This window comes from Anomaloglossus baeobatrachus, chromosome 3 (assembly GCF_048569485.1).
Source record: "Anomaloglossus baeobatrachus isolate aAnoBae1 chromosome 3, aAnoBae1.hap1, whole genome shotgun sequence".
NCBI lineage: Eukaryota > Metazoa > Chordata > Amphibia > Anura > Aromobatidae > Anomaloglossus > Anomaloglossus baeobatrachus.
In genome coordinates, this window is record NC_134355.1 from 694,770,323 (window position 1) to 694,792,594 (window position 22,272).

Consider the following 22,272-nt stretch of genomic DNA (forward strand, 5'->3'; position numbering starts at 1 on the left):
AGGGGCAGTCTACAGTCTCATTAGTGATTCTGGTCCATGCTCTGCAGTGTCCTGGGGGCGATGCTCTGCAGTGTCTTGGGGGCGATGCTCTGCAGTGTCCTGCCATGCGGTGGGATGGAGGTCACCTGTAGGGGGCAGTCTACAGTCTCATTAGTGATTCTGGTCCATGCTCTGCAGTGTCCTGGGGGCGATGCTCTGCAGTGTCTTGGGGGCGATGCTCTGCAGTGTCCTGCCATGCGGTGGGATGGAGGTCTCCTGTAGGGGGCAGTCTACAGTCTCATTAGTGATTCTGGTCCATGCTCTGCAGTGTCCTGGGGGCGATGCTCTGCAGTGTCCTGGGGGCGATGCTCTGCAGTGTCTTGGGGGCGATGCTCTGCAGTGTCCTGCCATGCGGTGGGATGGAGGTCACCTGTAGGGGGCAGTCTACAGTCTCATTAGTGATTCTGGTCCATGCTCTGCAGTGTCCTGGGGGCGATGCTCTGCAGTGTCCTGGGGGCGATGCTCTGCAGTGTCCTGGGGGCGATGCTCTGCAGTGTCTTGGGGGCGATGCTCTGCAGTGTCTTGGGGGCGATGCTCTGCAGTGTCCTGGGGGCGATGCTCTGCAGTGTCTTGGGGGCGATGCTCTGCAGTGTCCTGCCATGCGGTGGGATGGAGGTCACCTGTAGGGGGCAGTCTACAGTCTCATTAGTGATTCTGGTCCATGCTCTGCAGTGTCCTGGGGGCGATGCTCTGCAGTGTCTTGGGGGCGATGCTCTGCAGTGTCCTGCCATGCGGTGGGATGGAGGTCACCTGTAGGGGCAGTCTACAGTCTCATTAGTGATTCTGGTCCATGCTCTGCAGTGTCCTGGGGGCGATGCTCTGCAGTGTCTTGGGGGCGATGCTCTGCAGTGTCCTGGGGGCGATGCTCTGCAGTGTCTTGGGGGTGATGCTCTGCAGTGTCCTGCCATGCGGTGGGATGGAGGTCTCCTGTAGGGGGCAGTCTACAGTCTCATTAGTGATTCTGGTCCATGCTCTGCAGTGTCCTGGGGGCGATGCTCTGCAGTGTCTTGGGGGCGATGCTCTGCAGTGTCCTGCCATGCGGTGGGATGGAGGTCACCTGTAGGGGGCAGTCTACAGTCTCATTAGTGATTCTGGTCCATGCTCTGCAGTGTCCTGGGGGCGATGCTCTGCAGTGTCTTGGGGGCGATGCTCTGCAGTGTCCTGGGGCGATGCTCTGCAGTGTCCTGGGGGCGATGCTCTGCAGTGTCCTGGGGGCGATGCTCTTCAGTGTCCTGGGGCGATGCTCTGCAGTGTCCTGGGGGCGATGCTCTGCAGTGTCTTGGGGCGATGCTCTGCAGTGTCTTGGGGCGATGCTCTGCAGTGTCCTGGGGGCGATGCTCTGCAGTGTCCTGGGGGCGATGCTCTGCAGTGTCCTGGGGCGATGCTCTGCAGTGTCTTGGGGGCGATGCTCTGCAGTGTCCTGCCATGCGGTGGGATGGAGGTCACCTGTAGGGGGCAGTCTACAGTCTCATTAGTGATTCTGGTCCATGCTCTGCAGTGTCCTGGGGGCGATGCTCTGCAGTGTCTTGGGGGCGATGCTCTGCAGTGTCCAGGGGGCGATGCTCTGCAGTGTCCAGGGGGCGATGCTCTGCAGTGTCCAGGGGGCGATGCTCTGCAGTGTCCTGGGGGCGATGCTCTGCAGTGTCCTGGGGGCGATGCTCTGTAGCGTCCTGGGGGCGATGCTCTGCAGTGTCCTGGGGGCGATGCTCTGCAGTGTCTTGGGGGCGATGCTCTGCAGTGTCCTGCCATGCGGTGGGATGGAGGTCACCTGTAGGGGGCAGTCTACAGTCTCATTAGTGATTCTGGTCCATGCTCTGCAGTGTCCTGGGGGCGATGCTCTGCAGTGTCTTGGGGGCGATGCTCTGCAGTGTCCTGCCATGCGGTGGGATGGAGGTCACCTGTAGGGGGCAGTCTACAGTCTCATTAGTGATTCTGGTCCATGCTCTGCAGTGTCCTGGGGGCGATGCTCTGCAGTGTCTTGGGGGCGATGCTCTGCAGTGTCCTGCCATGCGGTGGGATGGAGGTCACCTGTAGGGGGCAGTCTACAGTCTCATTAGTGATTCTGGTCCATGCTCTGCAGTGTCCTGGGGGCGATGCTCTGCAGTGTCTTGGGGGGCGATGCTCTGCAGTGTCCTGCCATGCGGTGGGATGGAGGTCACCTGTAGGGGGCAGTCTACAGTCTCATTAGTGATTCTGGTCCATGCTCTGCAGTGTCCTGGGGGCGATGCTCTGCAGTGTCTTGGGGGCGATGCTCTGCAGTGTCCTGCCATGCGGTGGGATGGAGGTCACCTGTAGGGGGCAGTCTACAGTCTCATTAGTGATTCTGGTCCATGCTCTGCAGTGTCCTGGGGGCGATGCTCTGCAGTGTCCTGGGGGCGATGCTCTGCAGTGTCCTGGGGGCGATGCTCTGTAGCGTCCTGGGGGCGATGCTCTGCAGTGTCCTGGGGGCGATGCTCTGCAGTGTCTTGGGGGCGATGCTCTGCAGTGTCCTGCCATGCGGTGGGATGGAGGTCACCTGTAGGGGGCAGTCTACAGTCTCATTAGTGATTCTGGTCCATGCTCGCTGGTGTCACCAGGAATGTGATGAGCCGGCACATTCGGCCCGTCCTGGGCTGGATTCCTCCGGGGGGCCACCATCGGGGGGTACCGTCCTTGGTTCTGGTGTGGGAACACGAGGCGCAGACAATAACCACAATGTAACGGCACAGATGCTGGGGCGCCACACACGCATCCTGTATGTGACCCCCGAGGAGGAGGTGTCCGCTAACAATGGCTATTGTCTCCACCGTGCCCCAAGAAGATGACTATATGCTGCAGCTGTAGATAATACACGGCCTGTCCGGGGCAGGACCACCAGGGGGGCCATGGCCGCCATCACTACTGGATCACCCCCGTACCCCAGTGTCCTGTACACGTATGTGCCCCCTCCCTGGCTAGCGGATCTAGTAGTTTACTTTACGGCCATTGATGGCACATTGTGCTCCCATAGTAACAGCGTACACAGGGGTCACCCAGTCACTGATGCAGGGGCTGCACCCTCCATCCAGGATAGTGGCTGAATACATTCACCTCCATCACAGGATGCATATTTACTCCTTAATTGATATCTACTGCACACCTGCTGTTGTCGGCTGTTATCAGCCACCAGCCCCATCTATAAAGACACTAACTAAGAGACAGTTCCCCGAGTGTCATTATCCTGAACCCAGAGTGTCAGTGCCATTATTCTGTACCCCAAGTAGGGCACCTCTCAGAGGCTTTTTCTATAAGACACCTCTGGGTGGTTCTGTCTGTAGGACACCTCTGGGTGGTTCTGTCTGTAGGACACCTCTGGGTGGTTCTGTCTGTAGGACACCTCTGGGTGGTTCTGTCTGTAGGGCACCTCTGGGTGGTTCTGTCTGTAGGACACCTCTCAGAGGCTTTTTCTATAAGACACCTCTGGGTGGTTCTGTCTGTAGGACACCTCTGGGTGGTTCTGTCTGTAGGACACCTCTGGGTGGTTCTGTCTGTAGGACACCTCTGGGTGGTTCTGTCTGTAGGGCACCTCTGGGTGGTTCTGTCTGTAGGACACCTCTGGGTGGTTCTGTCTGTAGGACACCTCTGGGTGGTCCTGTCTGTAGGGCACCTCTGGGTGGTTCTGTCTGTAGGGCACCTCTGGGTGGTTCTGTCTGTAGGACACCTCTGGGTGGTTCTGTCTGTAGGACACCTCTGGGTGGTTCTGTCTGTAGGACACCTCTGGGTGGTCCTGTCTGTAGGGCACCTCTGGGTGGTTCTGTCTGTAGGGCACCTCTGGGTGGTTCTGTCTGTAGGGCATTTCTGGGTGGTTCTGTCTGTAGGACACCTCTGGGTGTCTCTGTCTGAAGGAAATCTCTGGGTTGTTCTGTCTGTAGGACACCTCTGGGTGGTTCTGTCTGTAGGACACCTCTGGGTGGTTCTGTCTGTAGGACACCTCCTGGGTGGTTCTGTCTGTAGGGCACCTCTGGGTGGTTCTGTCTGTAGGACACCTCTGGGTGGCTCTGTCTGTAGGGCATCTCTGGGTGGTTCTGTCTGTAGGACACCTCTGGGTGGTTCTGTCTGTAGGACACCTCTGGGTGGTTCTGTCTGTAGGACACCTCTGGGTGGTTCTGTCTGTAGGACACCTCTGGGTGGTTCTGTCTGTAGGACACCTCTGGGTGGCTCTGTCTGTAGGGCACATCTGGGTGGCTCTGTCTGTAGGGCACATCTGGGTAGCTCTGTCTGTAGGACACCTCTGGGTGGCTCTGTAGGACACCTCTGGGTGGTTCTGTCTGTAGGACACCTCTGGGTGGTTCTGTCTGTAGGACACCTCTGGGTGGTTCTGTCTGTAGGACACCTCTGGGTGGTTCTGTCTGTAGGACACCTCTGGGTGGCTCTGTCTGTAGGGCATCTCTGGGTGGTTCTGTCTGTAGGACACCTCTGGGTGGTTCTGTCTGTAGGACACCTCTGGGTGGTTCTGTCTGTAGGACACCTCTGGGTGGTTCTGTCTGTAGGACACCTCTGGGTGGCTCTGTCTGTAGGGCACATCTGGGTGGCTCTGTCTGTAGGGCACATCTGGGTGGCTCTGTCTGTAGGGCACATCTGGGTAGCTCTGTCTGTAGGACACCTCTGGGTGGCTCTGTAGGACATCTCTGGGTGGTCCTGTCTGTAGGGCACCTCTGTGCGGCTCTGTCTGTAGGGCATTTCTGGGTGGTTCTGTCTGTAGGGCATTTCTGGGTGGTTCTGTCTGTAGGACACCTCTCAGAGGCTTTTTCTATAAGACACCTCTGGGTGGTTCTGTCTGTAGGACACCTCTGGGTGGTCCTGTCTGTAGTGCATTTCTGGGTGGTTCTGTCTGTAGGGGATTTCTGGGTGGTTCTGTCTGTAGGACACCCTGGGTGGTTCTGTCTGTAGGACACCTCTGGGTGGTTTTGTCTGTAGGGCACATCTGGGTGGCTCTGTCTGTAGGACACCTCTGGGTGGCTCTGTCTGTAGGACACCTCTGGGTGGTCCTGTCTGTAGGGCACCTCTGTGCGGCTCTGTCTGTAGGGCATTTCTGGGTGGTTCTGTCTGTAGGGCATTTCTGGGTGGTTTTGTCTGTAGGGCACCTCTGTGCAGCTCTGTCTGTGGGGCATTTCTGGGTGGTTCTGTCTGTAGGGCACCTCTGTGCGGCTCTGTCTGTAGGGCACCTCTGTGCAGCTCTGTCTGTAGGACACTTCTGGGTGGTTCTGTCTGTAGGACACCTCTGGGTGGTTCTGTCTGTAGGACACCTCTGGGTGGTTCTGTCTGTAGGACACCTCTGGGTGGTTCTGTCTGTAGGACACCTCTGGGTGGTTCTGTCTGTAGGGCACCTCTGGGTGGTTCTGTCTGTAGGGCACATCTGGGTGGTTCTGTCTGTAGGGCACATCTGGGTGGTTCTGTCTGTAGGGCACATCTGCGTGGCTCTGTCTGTAGGGCACATCTGGGTAGCTCTGTCTGTAGGACACCTCTGGGTGGCTCTGTCTGTAGGACACCTCTGGGTGGTTCTGTCTGAAGGACACCACTGAGTGGTTCTGTCTGTAGGACACCTCTGGGTGGTCCTGTCTGTAGGGCACCTCTGTGCGGCTCTGTCTGTAGGGCATTTCTGGGTGGTTCTGTCTGTAGGGCATTTCTGGGTGGTTCTGTCTGTAGGGCACCTCTCAGAGGCTTTTTCTATAAGACACCTCTGGGTGGTTCTGTCTGTAGGACACCTCTGGGTGGTCCTGTCTGTAGGGCACCTCTGTGCGGCTCTGTAGGGCATTTCTGGGTGGTTCTGTCTGTAGGGCATCTCTGGGGGTTCTGTCTGTAGGACACCTCTGAGTGGTTCTGTCTGTAGGGCATTTCTGGGTGGTTCTGTCTGTAGGGCATTTCTGGGTGGTTCTGTCTGTAGGACACCTCTGGGTGGTTCTGTCTGTAGGGCACATCTGGGTGGCTCTGTCTGAAGGAAATCTCTGGGTTGTTCTGTCTGTAGGGCATCTCTGGGTGGTTCTGTCTGTAGGACACCTCTGGGTGGTTCTGTCTGTAGGGCACATCTGGGTGGCTCTGTCTGTAGGGCACATCTGGGTGGCTCTGTCTGTAGGACTCCTCTGGGTGGCTCTGTAGGACACCTCTGGGTGGTTCTGTCTGAAGGACACCTCTGAGTGGTTCTGTCTGTAGGACACCTCTGGGTGGTCCTGTCTGTAGGGCACCTCTGTGCAGCTCTGTCTGTAGGGCATTTCTGGGTGGTTCTGTCTGTAGGGCATTTCTGGGTGGTTTTGTCTGTAGGGCACCTCTGTGCAGCTCTGTCTGTAGGGCATTTCTGGGTGGTTCTGTCTGTAGGGCACCTCTGTGCGGCTCTGTCTGTAGGGCACCTCTGTGCAGCTCTGTCTGTAGGACACTTCTGGGTGGTTCTGTCTGTAGGACACCTCTGGGTGGTTCTTTCTGTAGGGCACCTCTGTGCGGCTCTGTCTGTAGGGCATTTCTGGGTGGTTCTGTCTGTAGGGTACCTCTGGGTGGTTCTGTATGTAGGACACCTCTGGGGGGTTCTGTCTGTAGGACACCTCAGGGTGGTTCTGTCTGTAGGACACCTCTGGGTGGTTCTGTCTGTAGGACACCTCTGGGTGTTTCTGTCTGTAGGGCATTTCTGGGTGGCTCTGTCTTTAGGGCACCTCTGGGTGGTTCTGTCTGTAGGTTACCTCTGGGTGGTTCTGTCTGTAGGACATCTCTGGGTGGTTCTGTCTATAGGAAATCTCTGGGTTGTTCTGTCTGAAGGGCATCTCTGGGTGGTTCTGTCTGTAGGACACCTCTGGGTGGTTCTGTCTGTAGGACACCTCTGGGTGGTTCTGTCTGTAGGACACCTCTGGGTGGTCCTGTCTGTAGGACACTTCTGGGTGGTCCTGTCTGTAGGACACCTCTGGGTGGTCCTGTCTGTAGGACACCTCTGGGTGGTCCTGTCTGTAGGGCACCTCTGTGCGGCTCTGTCTGTAGGGCATTTCTGGGTGGCTCTGTCTTTAGGGCACCTCTCAGAGGCTTTTTCTATAAGACACCTCTGTGTGGTTCTGTCTGTAGGACACCTCTGGGTGTTTCTGTCTCTAGGGCTTTTCTGGGTGGCTCTGTCTTTAGGGCACCTCTGGGTGGTTCTGTCTGTAGGACATCTCTGGGTGGTTCTGTCTGTAGGATATCTCTGGGTGGTTCTGTCTGTAGGGCATCTCTGGGTGGTTCTGTCTGTAGGGCATCTCTGGGTGGTTCTGTCTGTAGGACACCTCTGGGTGGTTCTGTCTGTAGGTCACCTCTGGGTGGTTCTGTCTGTAGGGCATTTCTGGGTGGTTCTGTCTGTAGGACACCTCTGGGTGTCTCTGTCTGAAGGAAATCTCTGGGTTGTTCTGTCTGAAGGGCATCTCTGGGTGGTTCTGTCTGTAGGACACCTCTGGGTGTCTCTGTCTGAAGGAAATCTCTGGGTTGTTCTGTCTGAAGGGCATCTCTGGGTGGTTCTGTCTGTAGGACACCTCTGGGTGTCTCTGTCTGAAGGAAATCTCTGGGTTGTTCTGTCTGAAGGGCATCTCTGGGTGGTTCTGTCTGTAGGACACCTCTGGGTGCTTCTGTCTGTAGGACACCTCTGGGTGCTTCTGTCTGTAGGACACCTCTGGGTGGTTCTGTCTGTAGGACACCTCTGGGTGGTTCTGTCTGTAGGACACCTCTGGGTGGTTCTGTCTGTAGGACACCTCTGGGTGGCTCTGTCTGTAGGGCACCTCTTGGTGGCTCTATCTGTAGGACACCTCTTGGTGGCTCTGTCTGTAGGACTCCTCTTGGTGGCTCTGTCTGTAGGACTCCTCTTGGTGGCTCTGTCTGTAGGACTCCTCTTGGTGGCTCTGTCTGTAGGACTCCTCTTGGTGGCTCTGTCTGTAGGACACCTCTTGGTGGCTCTGTCTGTAGGATACCTCTGGGTGGCTCTGTCTGTAGGACACCTCTTGGTGGCTCTGTCTGTAGAACACCTCTTGGTGGCTCTGTCTGTAGGACACCTCTGGGTGGTTCTGTCTGTAGGATACCTCTGGGTGGCTCTGTCTGTAGGACACCTCTGGGTGGTTCTGTCTGTAGGACACCTCTGGGTGGCTCTGTCTGTAGGACACCTCTGGGTGGCTCTGTCTGTAGGAAACCTCTGGGTGGCTCTGTCTGTAGGACACCTCTGGGTGGCTCTGTCTGTAGGACACCTCTGGGTGGTTCTGTCTGTAGGACACCTCTCGGTGGCTCTTTAGGACACCTCTGGGTGGCTCTGTCTGTAGGACACCTCTTGGTGGCTCTGTCTGTAGGACTCCTCTTGGTGGCTCTGGCTGTAGGACTCCTCTTGGTGGCTCTGTCTGTAGGACACCTCTGGGTGGTTCTGTCTGTAGGACACCTCTTGGTGGCTCTGTCTGTAGGACACCTCTGGGTGGCTCTGTCTGTAGGACTCCTCTGAGTGGCTCTGTCTGTAGGACACCTCTGAGTGGCTCTGTCTGTAGGACACCTCTGAGTGGCTCTGTCTGTAGGACACCTCTGAGTGGCTCTGTCTGTAGGACACCTCTTGGTGGCTCTGTCTGTAGGACACCTCTGGGTGGCTCTGTCTGTAGGACACCTCTGGGTGGCTCTGTCTGTAGGATACCTCTGAGTGGCTCTGTCTGTAGGACACCTCTGGGTGGCTCTGTCTGTAGGACACCTCTGGGTGGCTCTGTCTGTAGGACACCTCTGGGTGGCTCTGTCTGTAGGACACCTCTTGGTGGCTCTGTCTGTAGGACACCTCTGGGTGGCTCTGTCTGTAGGACACCTCTGGGTGGCTCTGTCTGTAGGACACCTCTGGGTGGCTCTGTCTGTAGGACACCTCTGGGTGGCTCTGTCTGTAGGACACCTCTGGGTGGCTCTGTCTGTAGGACACCTCTGGGTGGCTCTGTCTGTAGGACACCTCTTGGTGGCTCTGTCTGTAGGACACCTTTTGGTGGCTCTTTAGGACACCTCTGGGTGGCTCTTTAGGACACCTCTGGGTGGCTCTGTCTGTAGGACACCTCTGGGTGGCTCTGTCTGTAGGACACCTCTTGGTGGCTCTGTCTGTAGGACACCTCTTGGTGGCTCTGTCTGTAGGACACCTCTGGGTGGCTCTGTCTGTAGGACACCTCTTGGTGGCTCTGTCTGTAGGACACCTCTTGGTGGCTCTTTAGGACACCTCTGGGTGACTCTGTCTGTAGGACACCTCTGGGTGGCTCTGTCTCTAGGGCACCTCTGGGTGGCTCCATCTGTAGGACACCTCTGGGTGGCTCTATTTATGAAGGAACTTCATCAGAACTTAGCTTTCCACTTGACCCTAATCCACTTTGTGAACAGTATTCATGTGTACAATACAATCATGGTGGTGTAATGTATTATTTTGGAGCCATGTGGGGCCGTGTTGTCGGGGTGGTTGCGGGGTGAGGTGTGTACGGAGATCACAGCCAGGAGGCTGCTTGTGTACACAGTGCATTGTCAGGTGCTGCACGCGGTGTCTTGTTTGTAGCGACACGAGGGCGAGTGCGGTGACAATGTGTGAGCCGGGGAGCATTCCTGGGGCTGCGAGTCCTGGCATTGTCTACTAACTGTACTCAATGCCTGTGTTAGTGATATAGATCACTTCCAGCCTTTTTGCTACATTATGAAATGGCTGATAACATGGAGCAATAGCTTAGTACATATGGGACAGATCTCATGCCCTGGACTCATAATGCATTCTTTTGTTTCTTGGGGATTGTCCAGGGTCTTTCTTTGTTGAGTCAGTAGAAGTTCTGTATCTTCCATTGTATCTTTCGGTGTATCGTACAGTAGTGTATCCACTACTCTGTCTATAAATATCCTCCTGTATCAAGAGCACCTTGAAGTCACCAGCGCCTCTGCCAGAGAATACACACAGTGTCTGCGTAACCAAGGACGAGACCTCGTAAACATGGACACTTTGTAGCTCCTGGTGGTGGTGGACACATCACTGCTCCCTGGTGCAGAATACACCTGTAGAAGATACCAGAGCGCACGCCGAGGCAGATATGTACAGGTACAGGGGGCTAGGTACATCACGCGTGTGCGACCACTGCTCCTCTCAAAGTTGGATTTGGGGGGATTTGGTTTTCCTCATTCTAGCCCTATTTTGAGGCTTCTAGAAATCTTTTGGGCTGTTCCTATGATTTATAGAATAGGTCCAGAAGTGTTCCGTTCCTATGATCTGTAGAATTGGTCCAGATATGTTCCGCGCAGGACTGTGTATGCCTGGCATCGGGCTGTGACCCATCCTTCACCTGTCGGTGAATGTCGGAGTTAAAGAGTTCTCCTGAGGTTAAACATTCACTCCGTGTGAGATGTTGGGTGACCCCGGCTGTGCTGGAATGTGAGGAGTTCTGCAGGTACAATGGGCGTTGGGATCCTCGTGATACAGTGTGGATTGTAGCAGGTGAGAAAAACACGCCCTGCAATTCTCCTCTGTATACACGGCGTGTCTGTCTCTAGTTCTATCTCCTCTGTATACACGGCGTGTCTGTCTCTAGTTCTATCTCCTCTGTATACACGGCGTGTCTTCCTCTAGTTGTATCTCCTCTGTATTCACGGCGTGTCTTTCTCTAGTTGTATCTCCTCTGTATACACGGCATGGTTTTCTAGAGTTGCTGTATCTCTTCTGTATACACGGCGTGTTTTTCTAGAGTTGCGGTATCTCAACTGTATACACAATGTGTTTTTCTGGAGTTCCTATATCTCCTTTGTATGCACAGTGTGTTTTTCTGGAGTTGCTGTATCTCCTCTGTATACACAGCATGTTTTTCTGGAGTTGCTGTATCTCCTCTGTATACACAGTGTGTTTTTCTGGAGTTGCTATATCTCCTTTGTATACACAGTGTGTTTTTCTAGAGTTGCTGTATCTCCTCTGTGTACACAGTGTGTTTTCTAGAGTTGCTGTATCCCCTCTGTATACACAGTGTGTTTTCTGGAGTTGCTGTATCTCCTCTGTATACACAGCATGTTTTTCTGGAGTTGCTGTATCTCCTCTGTATACACAGTGTGTTTTCCTGGACTTGCTATATCTCCTTTGTATACACAGTGTGTTTTTCTAGAGTTGCTGTATCTCCTCTGTATACACAGTGTGTTTTTCTGGAGTTGCTATACCTCCTTTGTATACACAGTGTGATTTTTTCTAGAGTTGTTGTATCTCCTCTGTATACACAGTGTGTTTTTCTGGAGTTGCTGTATCTCCTCTGTATACACGGCGTGTCTTTCTCTAGTTGCTGTATCTCCTTTGTATACACAGTGTGTTTTTCTGGAGTTGCTGTATCTCTGTTGTATACACAGTGTGTTTTTCTGGAGTTGCTGTATCTTCTTTATATACACAGTGTGTTTTTCTGTAGTTGCTGTATCTCCTTCGTATACACAGTGTGTTTTTCTGGAGTTGCTGTATCTCCTCTGTATACACGGCGTATCTTTCTCTAGTTGTTGTATCTCCTCAGTATACACGGCGTGTCTTTCTCTAGTTGTTGTATCTCTTCTGTATACACAGTGTGTTTTTCTGGAGTTGCTGTATCTCCTTTGTATACACGGCGTGTCTTTCTCTAGTTGCTGTATCTCCTATGTATACACAGTGTGTCTTTCTCTAGTTGTTGTATCTCCTCTGTATACACAGTGTGTTTTTCTGGAGTTGCTGTATTTCCTTTGTATACACAGCGTGTTTTTCTGGAGTTGCTGTATCTCCTTTGTATACACAGTGTGTTTTTCTGGAGTTGCTGTATCTCCTCTGTATACACGGCGTGTCTTTCTCTAGTTGTTGTATCTCCTCTGTATACACAGTGTGTTTTTCTGGAGTTGCTGTATCACTTTTGTATACACAGCGTGTTTTTTTGGAGTTGCTGTATCTCCTTTGTATACACAGTGTGTTTTTCTGGAGTTGCTGTATCTCCTTTGTATACACATTGTGTTTTTCTGGAGTTGCTGTATCTCCTTTGTATACACGGCGTGTTTTTCTGGAGTTGTTGTATCTCCTTTGTATACACAGTGTGTTTTTCTGGAGTTGCTGTATCACTTTTGTATACACAGCGTGTTTTTTTGGAGTTGCTGTATCTCCTTTGTATACACAGTGTGTTTTTCTGGAGTTGTTGTATCTCCTTTGTATACACAGTGTGTTTTTCTGGAGTTGCTGTATCACTTTTGTATACACAGCGTGTTTTTTTGGAGTTGCTGTATCTCCTTTGTATATACACAGTGTGTTTTTCTGGAGTTGCTGTATCTCCTTTGTATACACAGTGTGTTTTTCTGGAGTTGCTGTATCTCCTTTGTATACACAGTGTGTTTTTCTGGAGTTGCTGTATCTCCTTTGTATACACATTGTGTTTTTCTGGAGTTGCTGTATCTCCTTTGTATACACGGCGTGTCTTTCTCTAGTTGTTGTATCTCCTTTGTATACACAGTGTGTTTTTCTGGAGTTGCTGTATCTCCTTTGTATACACAGTGTGTTTTTCTGGAGTTGCTGTATCTCCTTTGTATACACAGTGTGTTTTTCTGGAGTTGCTGTATCTCCTTTGTATACACGGCGTGTCTTTCTCTAGTTGCTGTATCTCCTATGTATACACAGTGTGTCTTTCTCTAGTTGTTGTATCTCCTCTGTATACACAGTGTGTTTTTCTGGAGTTGCTGTATTTCCTTTGTATACACAGCGTGTTTTTCTAGAGTTGCTGTATCTCCTTTGTATACACAGTGTGTTTTTCTGGAGTTGCTGTATCTCCTCTGTATACACGGCGTGTCTTTCTCTAGTTGCTGTATCTCCTCTGTATACACAGCGTGTTTTTTTGGAGTTGCTGTATCTCCTTTGTATATACACAGTGTGTTTTTCTGGAGTTGCTGTATCTCCTTTGTATACACAGTGTGTTTTTCTGGAGTGGCTGTATCTCCTTTGTATACACAGTGTTTTTTTCTGGAGTTGCTGTATCTCCTTTGTATACACAGCGTGTCTTTCTCTAGTTGTTGTATCTCCTCTGTATACACAGTGTGTTTTTCTGGAGTTGTTGTATCTCCTTTGTATACACAGTGTGTTTTTCTGGAGTTGCTGTATCACTTTTGTATACACAGCGTGTTTTTTTGGAGTTGCTGTATCTCCTTTGTATACACAGTGTGTTTTTCTGGAGTTGCTGTATCTCCTTTGTATACACATTGTGTTTTTCTGGAGTTGCTGTATCTCCTTTGAATACACAGTGTTTTTTTCTGGAGTTGCTGTATCTCCTTTGTATACACAGCGTGTCTTTCTCTAGTTGTTGTATCTCCTCTGTATACACAGTGTGTTTTTCTGGAGTTGTTGTATCTCCTTTGTATACACAGTGTGTTTTTCTGGAGTTGCTGTATCACTTTTGTATACACAGCGTGTTTTTTTGGAGTTGCTGTATCTCCTTTGTATACACAGTGTGTTTTTCTGGAGTTGCTGTATCTCCTTTGTATACACATTGTGTTTTTCTGGAGTTGCTGTATCTCCGTTGTATACACGGCGTGTCTTTCTCTAGTTGTTGTATCTCCTTTGTATACACAGTGTGTTTTTCTGGAGTTGCTGTATCTCCTTTGTATACACAGTGTGTTTTTCTGGAGTTGCTGTATCTCCTTTGTATACACAGTGTGTTTTTCTGGAGTTGCTGTATCTCCTCTGTATACACAGTGTGTTTTTCTGGAGTTGCTGTATTTCCTTTGTATACACAGCGTGTTTTTCTGGAGTTGCTGTATCTCCTTTGTATACACAGTGTGTTTTTCTGGAGTTGCTGTATCTCCTTTGTATACACAGTGTGTTTTTCTGGAGTTGCTGTATCTCCTCTGTATACACGGCGTGTCTTTCTCTAGTTGTTGTATCTCCTCTGTATACACAGTGTGTTTTTCTGGAGTTGCTGTATCTCCTCTGTATACTCAGTGTGTTTTTCTGGAGTTGTATCGCCTTTGTATACACAGTGTGTTTTTCTGGAGTTGCTGTATCACTTTTGTATACACAGTGTGTTTTTCTGGAGTTGCTGTATCTCCTTTGTATACACAGTGTGTTTTTCTGGAGTTGCTGTATCTCCTCTGTATACACAATGTGTTTTTCTGGAGTTGCTGTATCTCCTTTGTATACACAGTGTGTTTTTCTGGAGTTGCTGTATCTTTTTTGTATACACATTGTTTTTTTCTGGAGTTGCTGTATCTCCTTTGTATACACAGCGTGTCTTTCTCTAGTTGTTGTATCTCCTCTGTATACACTGCGTGTCTTTTTCTAGTTGCGGTATATCCTCTGTATACACAGTGTGTTTTTCTGGAGGTGTTGTATCTCCTCTGTGTACACAGTGTGTTTTTCTGGAGGTGTTGTATCTCCTCTGTATACACAGTGTGTTTTTCTGGAGGTGTTGTATCTCCTCTGTGTACACAGTGTGTTTTTCTGGAGTTGCTGTATCTCCTCTGTATACACGGCGTGTCTTTCTCTAGTTGTTGTATCTCCTTTGTATACACAGTGTGTTTTTCTGGAGTTGCTGTATCACTTTTGTATACACAGCGTGTTTTTTTGGAGTTGCTGTATCTTTTCTGTATACAGGCGTGTCTTTCTCTAGTTGTTGTATCTCCTCTGTATACACGGCGTGTCTTTCTCTAGTTGTTGTATCTCCTTTGTATACACAGTGTGTTTTTCTGGAGTTGTTGTATCTCCTTTGTATACACAGTGTGTTTTTCTGGAGTTGCTGTATCACTTTTGTATACACAGTGTTTTTTTCTGGATTTGCTGTATCTCCTTTGTATACACGGCATGTCTTTCTCTAGTTGTTGTATCTCCTTTGTATACACAGTGTGTTTTTCTGGAGTTGCTGTATCTCCTTTGTATACACGGCGTGTCTTTTTCTAGTTGCTGTATCTCCTTTGTATACACAGTGTGTTTTTCTGGAGTTGCTGTATCTCCTTTGTATACACAGTGTGTTTTTCTGGAGTTGCTGTATCTTTTTTGTATACACAGTGTTTTTTTCTGGAGTTGCTGTATCTCCTTTGTATACACAGTGTGTTTTTCTGAAGTTGCTGTATCTCCTTTGTATACACGGCGTGTTTTTCTGGAGTTGTTGTATCTCCTTTGTATACACAGTGTGTTTTTCTGGAGTTGCTGTATCACTTTTGTATACACAGCGTGTTTTTTTGGAGTTGCTGTATCTCCTTTGTATACACAGTGTGTTTTTCTGGAGTTGTTGTATCTGCTTTGTATACACAGTGTGTTTTTCTGGAGTTGCTGTATCACTTTTGTATACACAGCGTGTTTTTTTGGAGTTGCTGTATCTCCTTTGTATGCACAGTGTGTTTTTCTGGAGTTGCTGTATCTCCTTTGTATACACATTGTGTTTTTCTGGAGTTGCTGTATCTCCTTTGTATACACGGCGTGTCTTTCTCTAGTTGTTGTATCTCCTTTGTATACACAGTGTGTTTTTCTGGAGTTGCTGTATCTCCTTTGTATACACAGTGTGTTTTTCTGGAGTTGCTGTATCTCCTTTGTATACACAGTGTGTTTTTCTGGAGTTGCTGTATCTCCTCTGTATACACAGTGTGTTTTTCTGGAGTTGCTGTATTTCCTTTGTATACACAGCGTGTTTTTCTGGAGTTGCTGTATCTCCTTTGTATACACAGTGTGTTTTTCTGGAGTTGCTGTATCTCCTTTGTATACACAGTGTTTTTTTCTGGAGTTGCTGTATCTCCTTTGTATACACAGCGTGTCTTTCTCTAGTTGTTGTATCTCCTCTGTATACACAGTGTGTTTTTCTGGAGTTGTTGTATCTCCTTTGTATACACAGTGTGTTTTTCTGGAGTTGCTGTATCACTTTTGTATACACAGCGTGTTTTTTTGGAGTTGCTGTATCTCCTTTGTATACACAGTGTGTTTTTCTGGAGTTGCTGTATCTCCTTTGTATACACATTGTGTTTTTCTGGAGTTGCTGTATCTCCTTTGTATACACGGCGTGTCTTTCTCTAGTTGTTGTATCTCCTTTGTATACACAGTGTGTTTTTCTGGAGTTGCTGTATCTCCTTTGTATACACAGTGTGTTTTTCTGGAGTTGCTGTATCTCCTTTGTATACACAGTGTGTTTTTCTGGAGTTGCTGTATCTCCTCTGTATACACAATGTGTTTTTCTGGAGTTGCTGTATCTCCTTTGTATACACAGTGTGTTTTTCTTGAGTTCTGTATCTCCTCAGTATACACGGCGCGTCTTTCTCTAGTTGTTGTATCTCCTCTGTATACACAGTGTGTTTTCCGGAGTTGTTGTATCTCCTTTGTATACACAGTGTGTTTTTCTGGAGTTGCTGTATCACTTTTGTATACACAGCGTGTTTTTTTGGAGTTGCTGTATCTCCTTTGTATATACACAGTGTGTTTTTCTGGAGTTGCTGTATCTTTTTTGTATACACAGTGTTTTTTTCTGGAGTTGCTGTATCTCCTTTGTATACACAGCGTGTCTTTCTCTAGTTGTTGTATCTCCTCTGTATACACTGCGTGTCTTTTTCTAGTTGCGGTATCTCCTCTGTATACACAGTGTGTTTTTCTGGAGGTGTTGTATCTCCTCTGTGTACACAGTGTGTTTTTCTGGAGGTGTTGTATCTCCTCTGTATACACAGTGTGTTTTTCTGGAGGTGTTGTATCTCCTCTGTGTACACAGTGTGTTTTTCTGGAGTTGCTGTATCTCCTCTGTATACACGGCGTGTCTTTCTCTAGTTGTTGTATCTCCTTTGTATACACAGTGTGTTTTTCTGGAGTTGCTGTATCACTTTTGTATACACAGCGTGTTTTTTGGAGTTGCTGTATCTCCTCTGTATACAGGCGTGTCTTTCTCTAGTTGTTGTATCTCCTCTGTATACACGGCGTGTCTTTCTCTAGTTGTTGTATCTCCTTTGTATGCACAGTGTGTTTTTCTGGAGTTGTTGTATCTCCTTTGTATACACAGTGTGTTTTTCTGGAGTTGCTGTATCACTTTTGTATACACAGTGTTTTTTTTCTGGATTTGCTGTATCTCCTTTGTATACACGGCATGTCTTTCTCTAGTTGTTGTATCTCCTTTGTATACACAGTGTGTTTTTCTGGAGTTGCTGTATCTCCTTTGTATACACGGCGTGTCTTTTTCTAGTTGCTGTATCTCCTTTGTATACACAGTGTGTTTTTCTGGAGTTGCTGTATCTCCTTTGTATACACAGTGTGTTTTTCTGGAGTTGCTGTATCTTTTTTGTATACACAGTGTTTTTTTCTGGAGTTGCTGTATCTCCTTTGTATACACAGTGTGTTTTTCTGAAGTTGCTGTATCTCCTTTGTATACACGGCGTGTTTTTCTGGAGTTGTTGTATCTCCTTTGTATACACAGTGTGTTTTTCTGGAGTTGCTGTATCACTTTTGTATACACAGCGTGTTTTTTTGGAGTTGCTGTATCTCCTTTGTATACACAGTGTGTTTTTCTGGAGTTGCTGTATCACTTTTGTATACACAGCGTGTTTTTTTGGAGTTGCTGTATCTCCTTTGTATACACAGTGTGTTTTTCTGGAGTTGCTGTATCTCCTTTGTATACACGGCGTGTCTTTCTCTAGTTGTTGTATCTCCTTTGTATACACAGCGTGTTTTTCTGGAGTTGCTGTATCTCCTTTGTATACACAGTGTGTTTTTCTGGAGTTGCTGTATCTCCTTTGTATACACAGTGTGTTTTTCTGGAGTTGCTGTATCTCCTTTGTATACACGGCGTGTCTTTCTCTAGTTGCTGTATCTCCTATGTATACACAGTGTGTCTTTCTCTAGTTCTTGTATCTCCTCTGTATACACAGTGTGTTTTTCTGGAGTTGCTGTATTTCCTTTGTATACACAGCGTGTTTTTCTGGAGTTGCTGTATCTCCTTTGTATACACAGTGTGTTTTTCTGGAGTTGCTGTATCTCCTCTGTATACACGGCGTGTCTTTCTCTAGTTGCTGTATCTCCTCTGTATACACAGTGTGTTTTTCTGGAGTTGCTGTATCACTTTTGTATACACAGCGTGTTTTTTTGGAGTTGCTGTATCTCCTTTGTATATACACAGTGTGTTTTTCTGGAGTTGCTGTATCTCCTTTGTATACACAGTGTGTTTTTCTGGAGTGGCTGTATCTCCTTTGTATACACAGTGTTTTTTTCTGGAGTTGCTGTATCTCCTTTGTATACACAGCGTGTCTTTCTCTAGTTGTTGTATCTCCTCTGTATACACAGTGTGTTTTTCTGGAGTTGTTGTATCTCCTTTGTATACACAGTGTGTTTTTCTGGAGTTGCTGTATCACTTTTGTATACACAGCGTGTTTTTTTGGAGTTGCTGTATCTCCTTTGTATATACACAGTGTGTTTTTCTGGAGTTGTTGTATCTCCTTTGTATACACAGTGTGTTTTTCTGGAGTTGCTGTATCACTTTTGTATACACAGCGTGTTTTTTTGGAGTTGCTGTATCTCCTTTGTATATACACAGTGTGTTTTTCTGGAGTTGCTGTATCTCCTTTGTATACACAGCGTGTCTTTCTCTAGTTGTTGTATCTCCTCTGTATACACTGCGTGTCTTTTTCTAGTTGCGGTATCTCCTCTGTATACACAGTGTGTTTTTCTGGAGGTGTTGTATCTCCTCTGTGTACACAGTGTGTTTTTCTGGAGGTGTTGTATCTCCTCTGTATACACAGTGTGTTTTTCTGGAGGTGTTGTATCTCCTCTGTGTACACAGTGTGTTTTTCTGGAGTTGCTGTATCTCCTCTGTATACACGGCGTGTCTTTCTCTAGTTGTTGTATCTCCTTTGTATACACAGTGTGTTTTTCTGGAGTTGCTGTATCACTTTTGTATACACAGCGTGTTTTTTTGGAGTTGCTGTATCTCCTCTGTATACAGGCGTGTCTTTCTCTAGTTGTTGTATCTCCTCTGTATACACGGCGTGTCTTTCTCTAGTTGTTGTATCTCCTTTGTATACACAGTGTGTTTTTCTGGAGTTGTTGTATCTCCTTTGTATACACAGTGTGTTTTTCTGGAGTTGCTGTATCACTTTTGTATACACAGTGTTTTTTTCTGGATTTGCTGTATCTCCTTTGTATACACGGCATGTCTTTCTCTAGTTGTTGTATCTCCTTTGTATACACAGTGTGTTTTTCTGGAGTTGCTGTATCTCCTTTGTATACACGGTGTGTCTTTTTCTAGTTGCTGTATCTCCTTTGTATACATAGTGTGTTTTTCTGGAGTTGCTGTATCTCCTTTGTATACACAGTGTGTTTTTCTGGAGTTGCTGTATCTTTTTTGTATACACAGTGTTTTTTTCTGGAGTTGCTGTATCTCCTTTGTATACACAGTGTGTTTTTCTGAAGTTGCTGTATCTCCTTTGTATACACGGCGTGTTTTTCTGGAGTTGTTGTATCTCCTTTGTATACACAGTGTGTTTTTCTGGAGTTGCTGTATCACTTTTGTATACACAGCGTGTTTTTTTGGAGTTGCTGTATCTCCTTTGTATACACAGTGTGTTTTTCTGGAGTTGCTGTATCACTTTTGTATACACAGCGTGTTTTTTTGGAGTTGCTGTATCTCCTTTGTATACACAGTGTGTTTTTCTGGAGTTGCTGTATCTCCTTTGTATACACATTGTGTTTTTCTGGAGTTGCTGTATCTCCTTTGTATACACGGCGTGTCTTTCTCTAGTTGTTGTATCTCCTTTGTATACACAGTGTGTTTTTCTGGAGTTGCTGTATCTCCTTTGTATACACAGTGTGTTTTTCTGGAGTTGCTGTATCTCCTTTGTATACACAGTGTGTTTTTCTGGAGTTGCTGTATCTCCTTTGTATACACGGCGTGTCTTTCTCTAGTTGCTGTATCTCCTATGTATACACAGTGTGTCTTTCTCTAGTTCTTGTATCTCCTCTGTATACACAGTGTGTTTTTCTGGAGTTGCTGTATTTCCTTTGTATACACAGCGTGTTTTTCTGGAGTTGCTGTATCTCCTTTGTATACACAGTGTGTTTTTCTGGAGTTGCTGTATCTCCTCTGTATACACGGCGTGTCTTTCTCTAGTTGCTGTATCTCCTCTGTATACACAGTGTGTTTTTCTGGAGTTGCTGTATCACTTTTGTATACACAGCGTGTTTTTTTTGGAGTTGCTGTATCTCCTTTGTATATACACAGTGTGTTTTTCTGGAGTTGCTGTATCTCCTTTGTATACACAGTGTGTTTTTCTGGAGTGGCTGTATCTCCTTTGTATACACAGTGTTTTTTTCTGGAGTTGCTGTATCTCCTTTGTATACACAGCGTGTCTTTCTCTAGTTGTTGTATCTCCTCTGTATACACAGTGTGTTTTTCTGGAGTTGTTGTATCTCCTTTGTATACACAGTGTGTTTTTCTGGAGTTGCTGTATCACTTTTGTATACACAGCGTGTTTTTTTGGAGTTGCTGTATCTCCTTTGTATACACAGTGTGTTTTTCTGGAGTTGCTGTATCTCCTTTGTATACACATTGTGTTTTTCTGGAGTTGCTGTATCTCCTTTGTATACACGGCGTGTCTTTCTCTAGTTGTTGTATCTCCTTTGTATACACATTGTGTTTTTCTGGAGTTGCTGTATCTCCTTTGTATACACAGTGTGTTTTTCTGGAGTCGCTGTATCTCCTTTGTATACACAGTGTGTTTTTCTGGAGTTGCTGTATCTCCTCTGTATACATAATGTGTTTTTCTGGAGTTGCTGTATCTCCTTTGTATACACAGTGTGTTTTTCTTGAGTTCTGTATCTCCTCAGTATACACGGCGTGTCTTTCTCTAGTTGTTGTATCTCCTCTGTATACACAGTGTGTTTTTTTGGAGTTGCTGTATCACTTTTGTATACACAGCGTGTTTTTTTGGAGTTGCTGTATCTCCTTTGTATATACACAGTGTGTTTTTCTGGAGTTGCTGTATCTCCTTTGTATACACAGTGTGTTTTTCTGGAGTGGCTGTATCTCCTTTGTATACACAGTGTTTTTTTCTGGAGTTGCTGTATCTCCTTTGTATACACAGCGTGTCTTTCTCTAGTTGTTGTATCTCCTCTGTATACACAGTGTGTTTTTCTGGAGTTGTTATATCTCCTTTGTATACACAGTGTGTTTTTCTGGAGTTGCTGTATCACTTTTGTATACACAGCGTGTTTTTTTGGAGTTGCTGTATCTCCTTTGTATACACAGTGTGTTTTTCTGGAGTTGCTGTATCTCCTTTGTATACACATTGTGTTTTTCTGGAGTTGCTGTATCTCCTTTGTATACACGGCGTGTCTTTCTCTAGTTGTTGTATCTCCTTTGTATACACAGTGTGTTTTTCTGGAGTTGCGGTATCTCCTTTGTATACACAGTGTGTTTTTCTGGAGTTGCTGTATCTCCTTTGTATACACAGTGTGTTTTTCTGGAGTTGCTGTATCCCCTCTGTATACACAGTGTGTTTTTCTGGAGTTGCTGTATTTCCTTTGTATACACAGCGTGTTTTTCTGGAGTTGCTGTATCTCCTTTGTATACACAGTGTGTTTTTCTGGAGTTGCTGTATCTCCTTTGTATACACATTGTGTTTTTCTGGAGTTGCTGTATCTCCTCTGTATACACGGCATGTCTTTCTCTAGTTGTTGTATCTCCTCTGTATACACAGTGTGTTTTTCTGGAGTTGCTGTATCTCCTCTGTATACTCAGTGTGTTTTTCTGGAGTTGTATCGCCTTTGTATACACAGTGTGTTTTTCTGGAGTTGCTGTATCACTTTTGTATACACAGTGTGTTTTTCTGGAGTTGCTGTATCTCCTTTGTATACACAGTGTGTTTTTCTGGAGTTGCTGTATCTCCTTTGTATACACAGTGTTTTTTTCTGGAGTTGCTGTATCTCCTTTGTATACACAGCGTGTCTTTCTCTAGTTGTTGTATCTCCTCTGTATATACAGTGTGTTTTTCTGGAGTTGTTGTATCTCCTTTGTATACACAGTGTGTTTTTCTGGAGTTGCTGTATCACTTTTGTATACACAGCGTGTTTTTTTGGAGTTGCTGTATCTCCTTTGTATACACAGTGTGTTTTTCTGGAGTTGCTGTATCTCCTTTGTATACACATTGTGTTTTTCTGGAGTTGCTGTATCTCCTTTGTATACACGGCGTGTCTTTCTCTAGTTGTTGTATCTCCTTTGTATACACAGTGTGTTTTTCTGGAGTTGCTGTATCTCCTTTGTATACACAGTGTGTTTTTCTGGAGTTGCTGTATCTCCTTTGTATACACAGTGT

The 22,272-nt window shown here is 47.2% G+C and overlaps 1 protein-coding gene across 5 annotated transcripts in view; it reads left to right on the forward strand.

The window, feature by feature from the left end:
• MAPRE3 (microtubule associated protein RP/EB family member 3) overlaps positions 1-22,272 on the forward strand; it is a 191,921-nt gene that overhangs the window by 43,933 nt on the left and 125,716 nt on the right. Inside the window, exon 1 of one of the 5 annotated variants that reach the window (XM_075341338.1) lies at positions 10,003-10,075. The exons of 3 other annotated variants lie outside the window; for them this stretch is intronic. The gene's annotated coding sequence lies outside the window, so the exon portion shown is untranslated. Of the gene's footprint in view, positions 1-10,002; positions 10,076-22,272 lie in introns of those variants that run through there. One more of the 5 variants, XM_075341340.1, reaches the window with a different exon arrangement.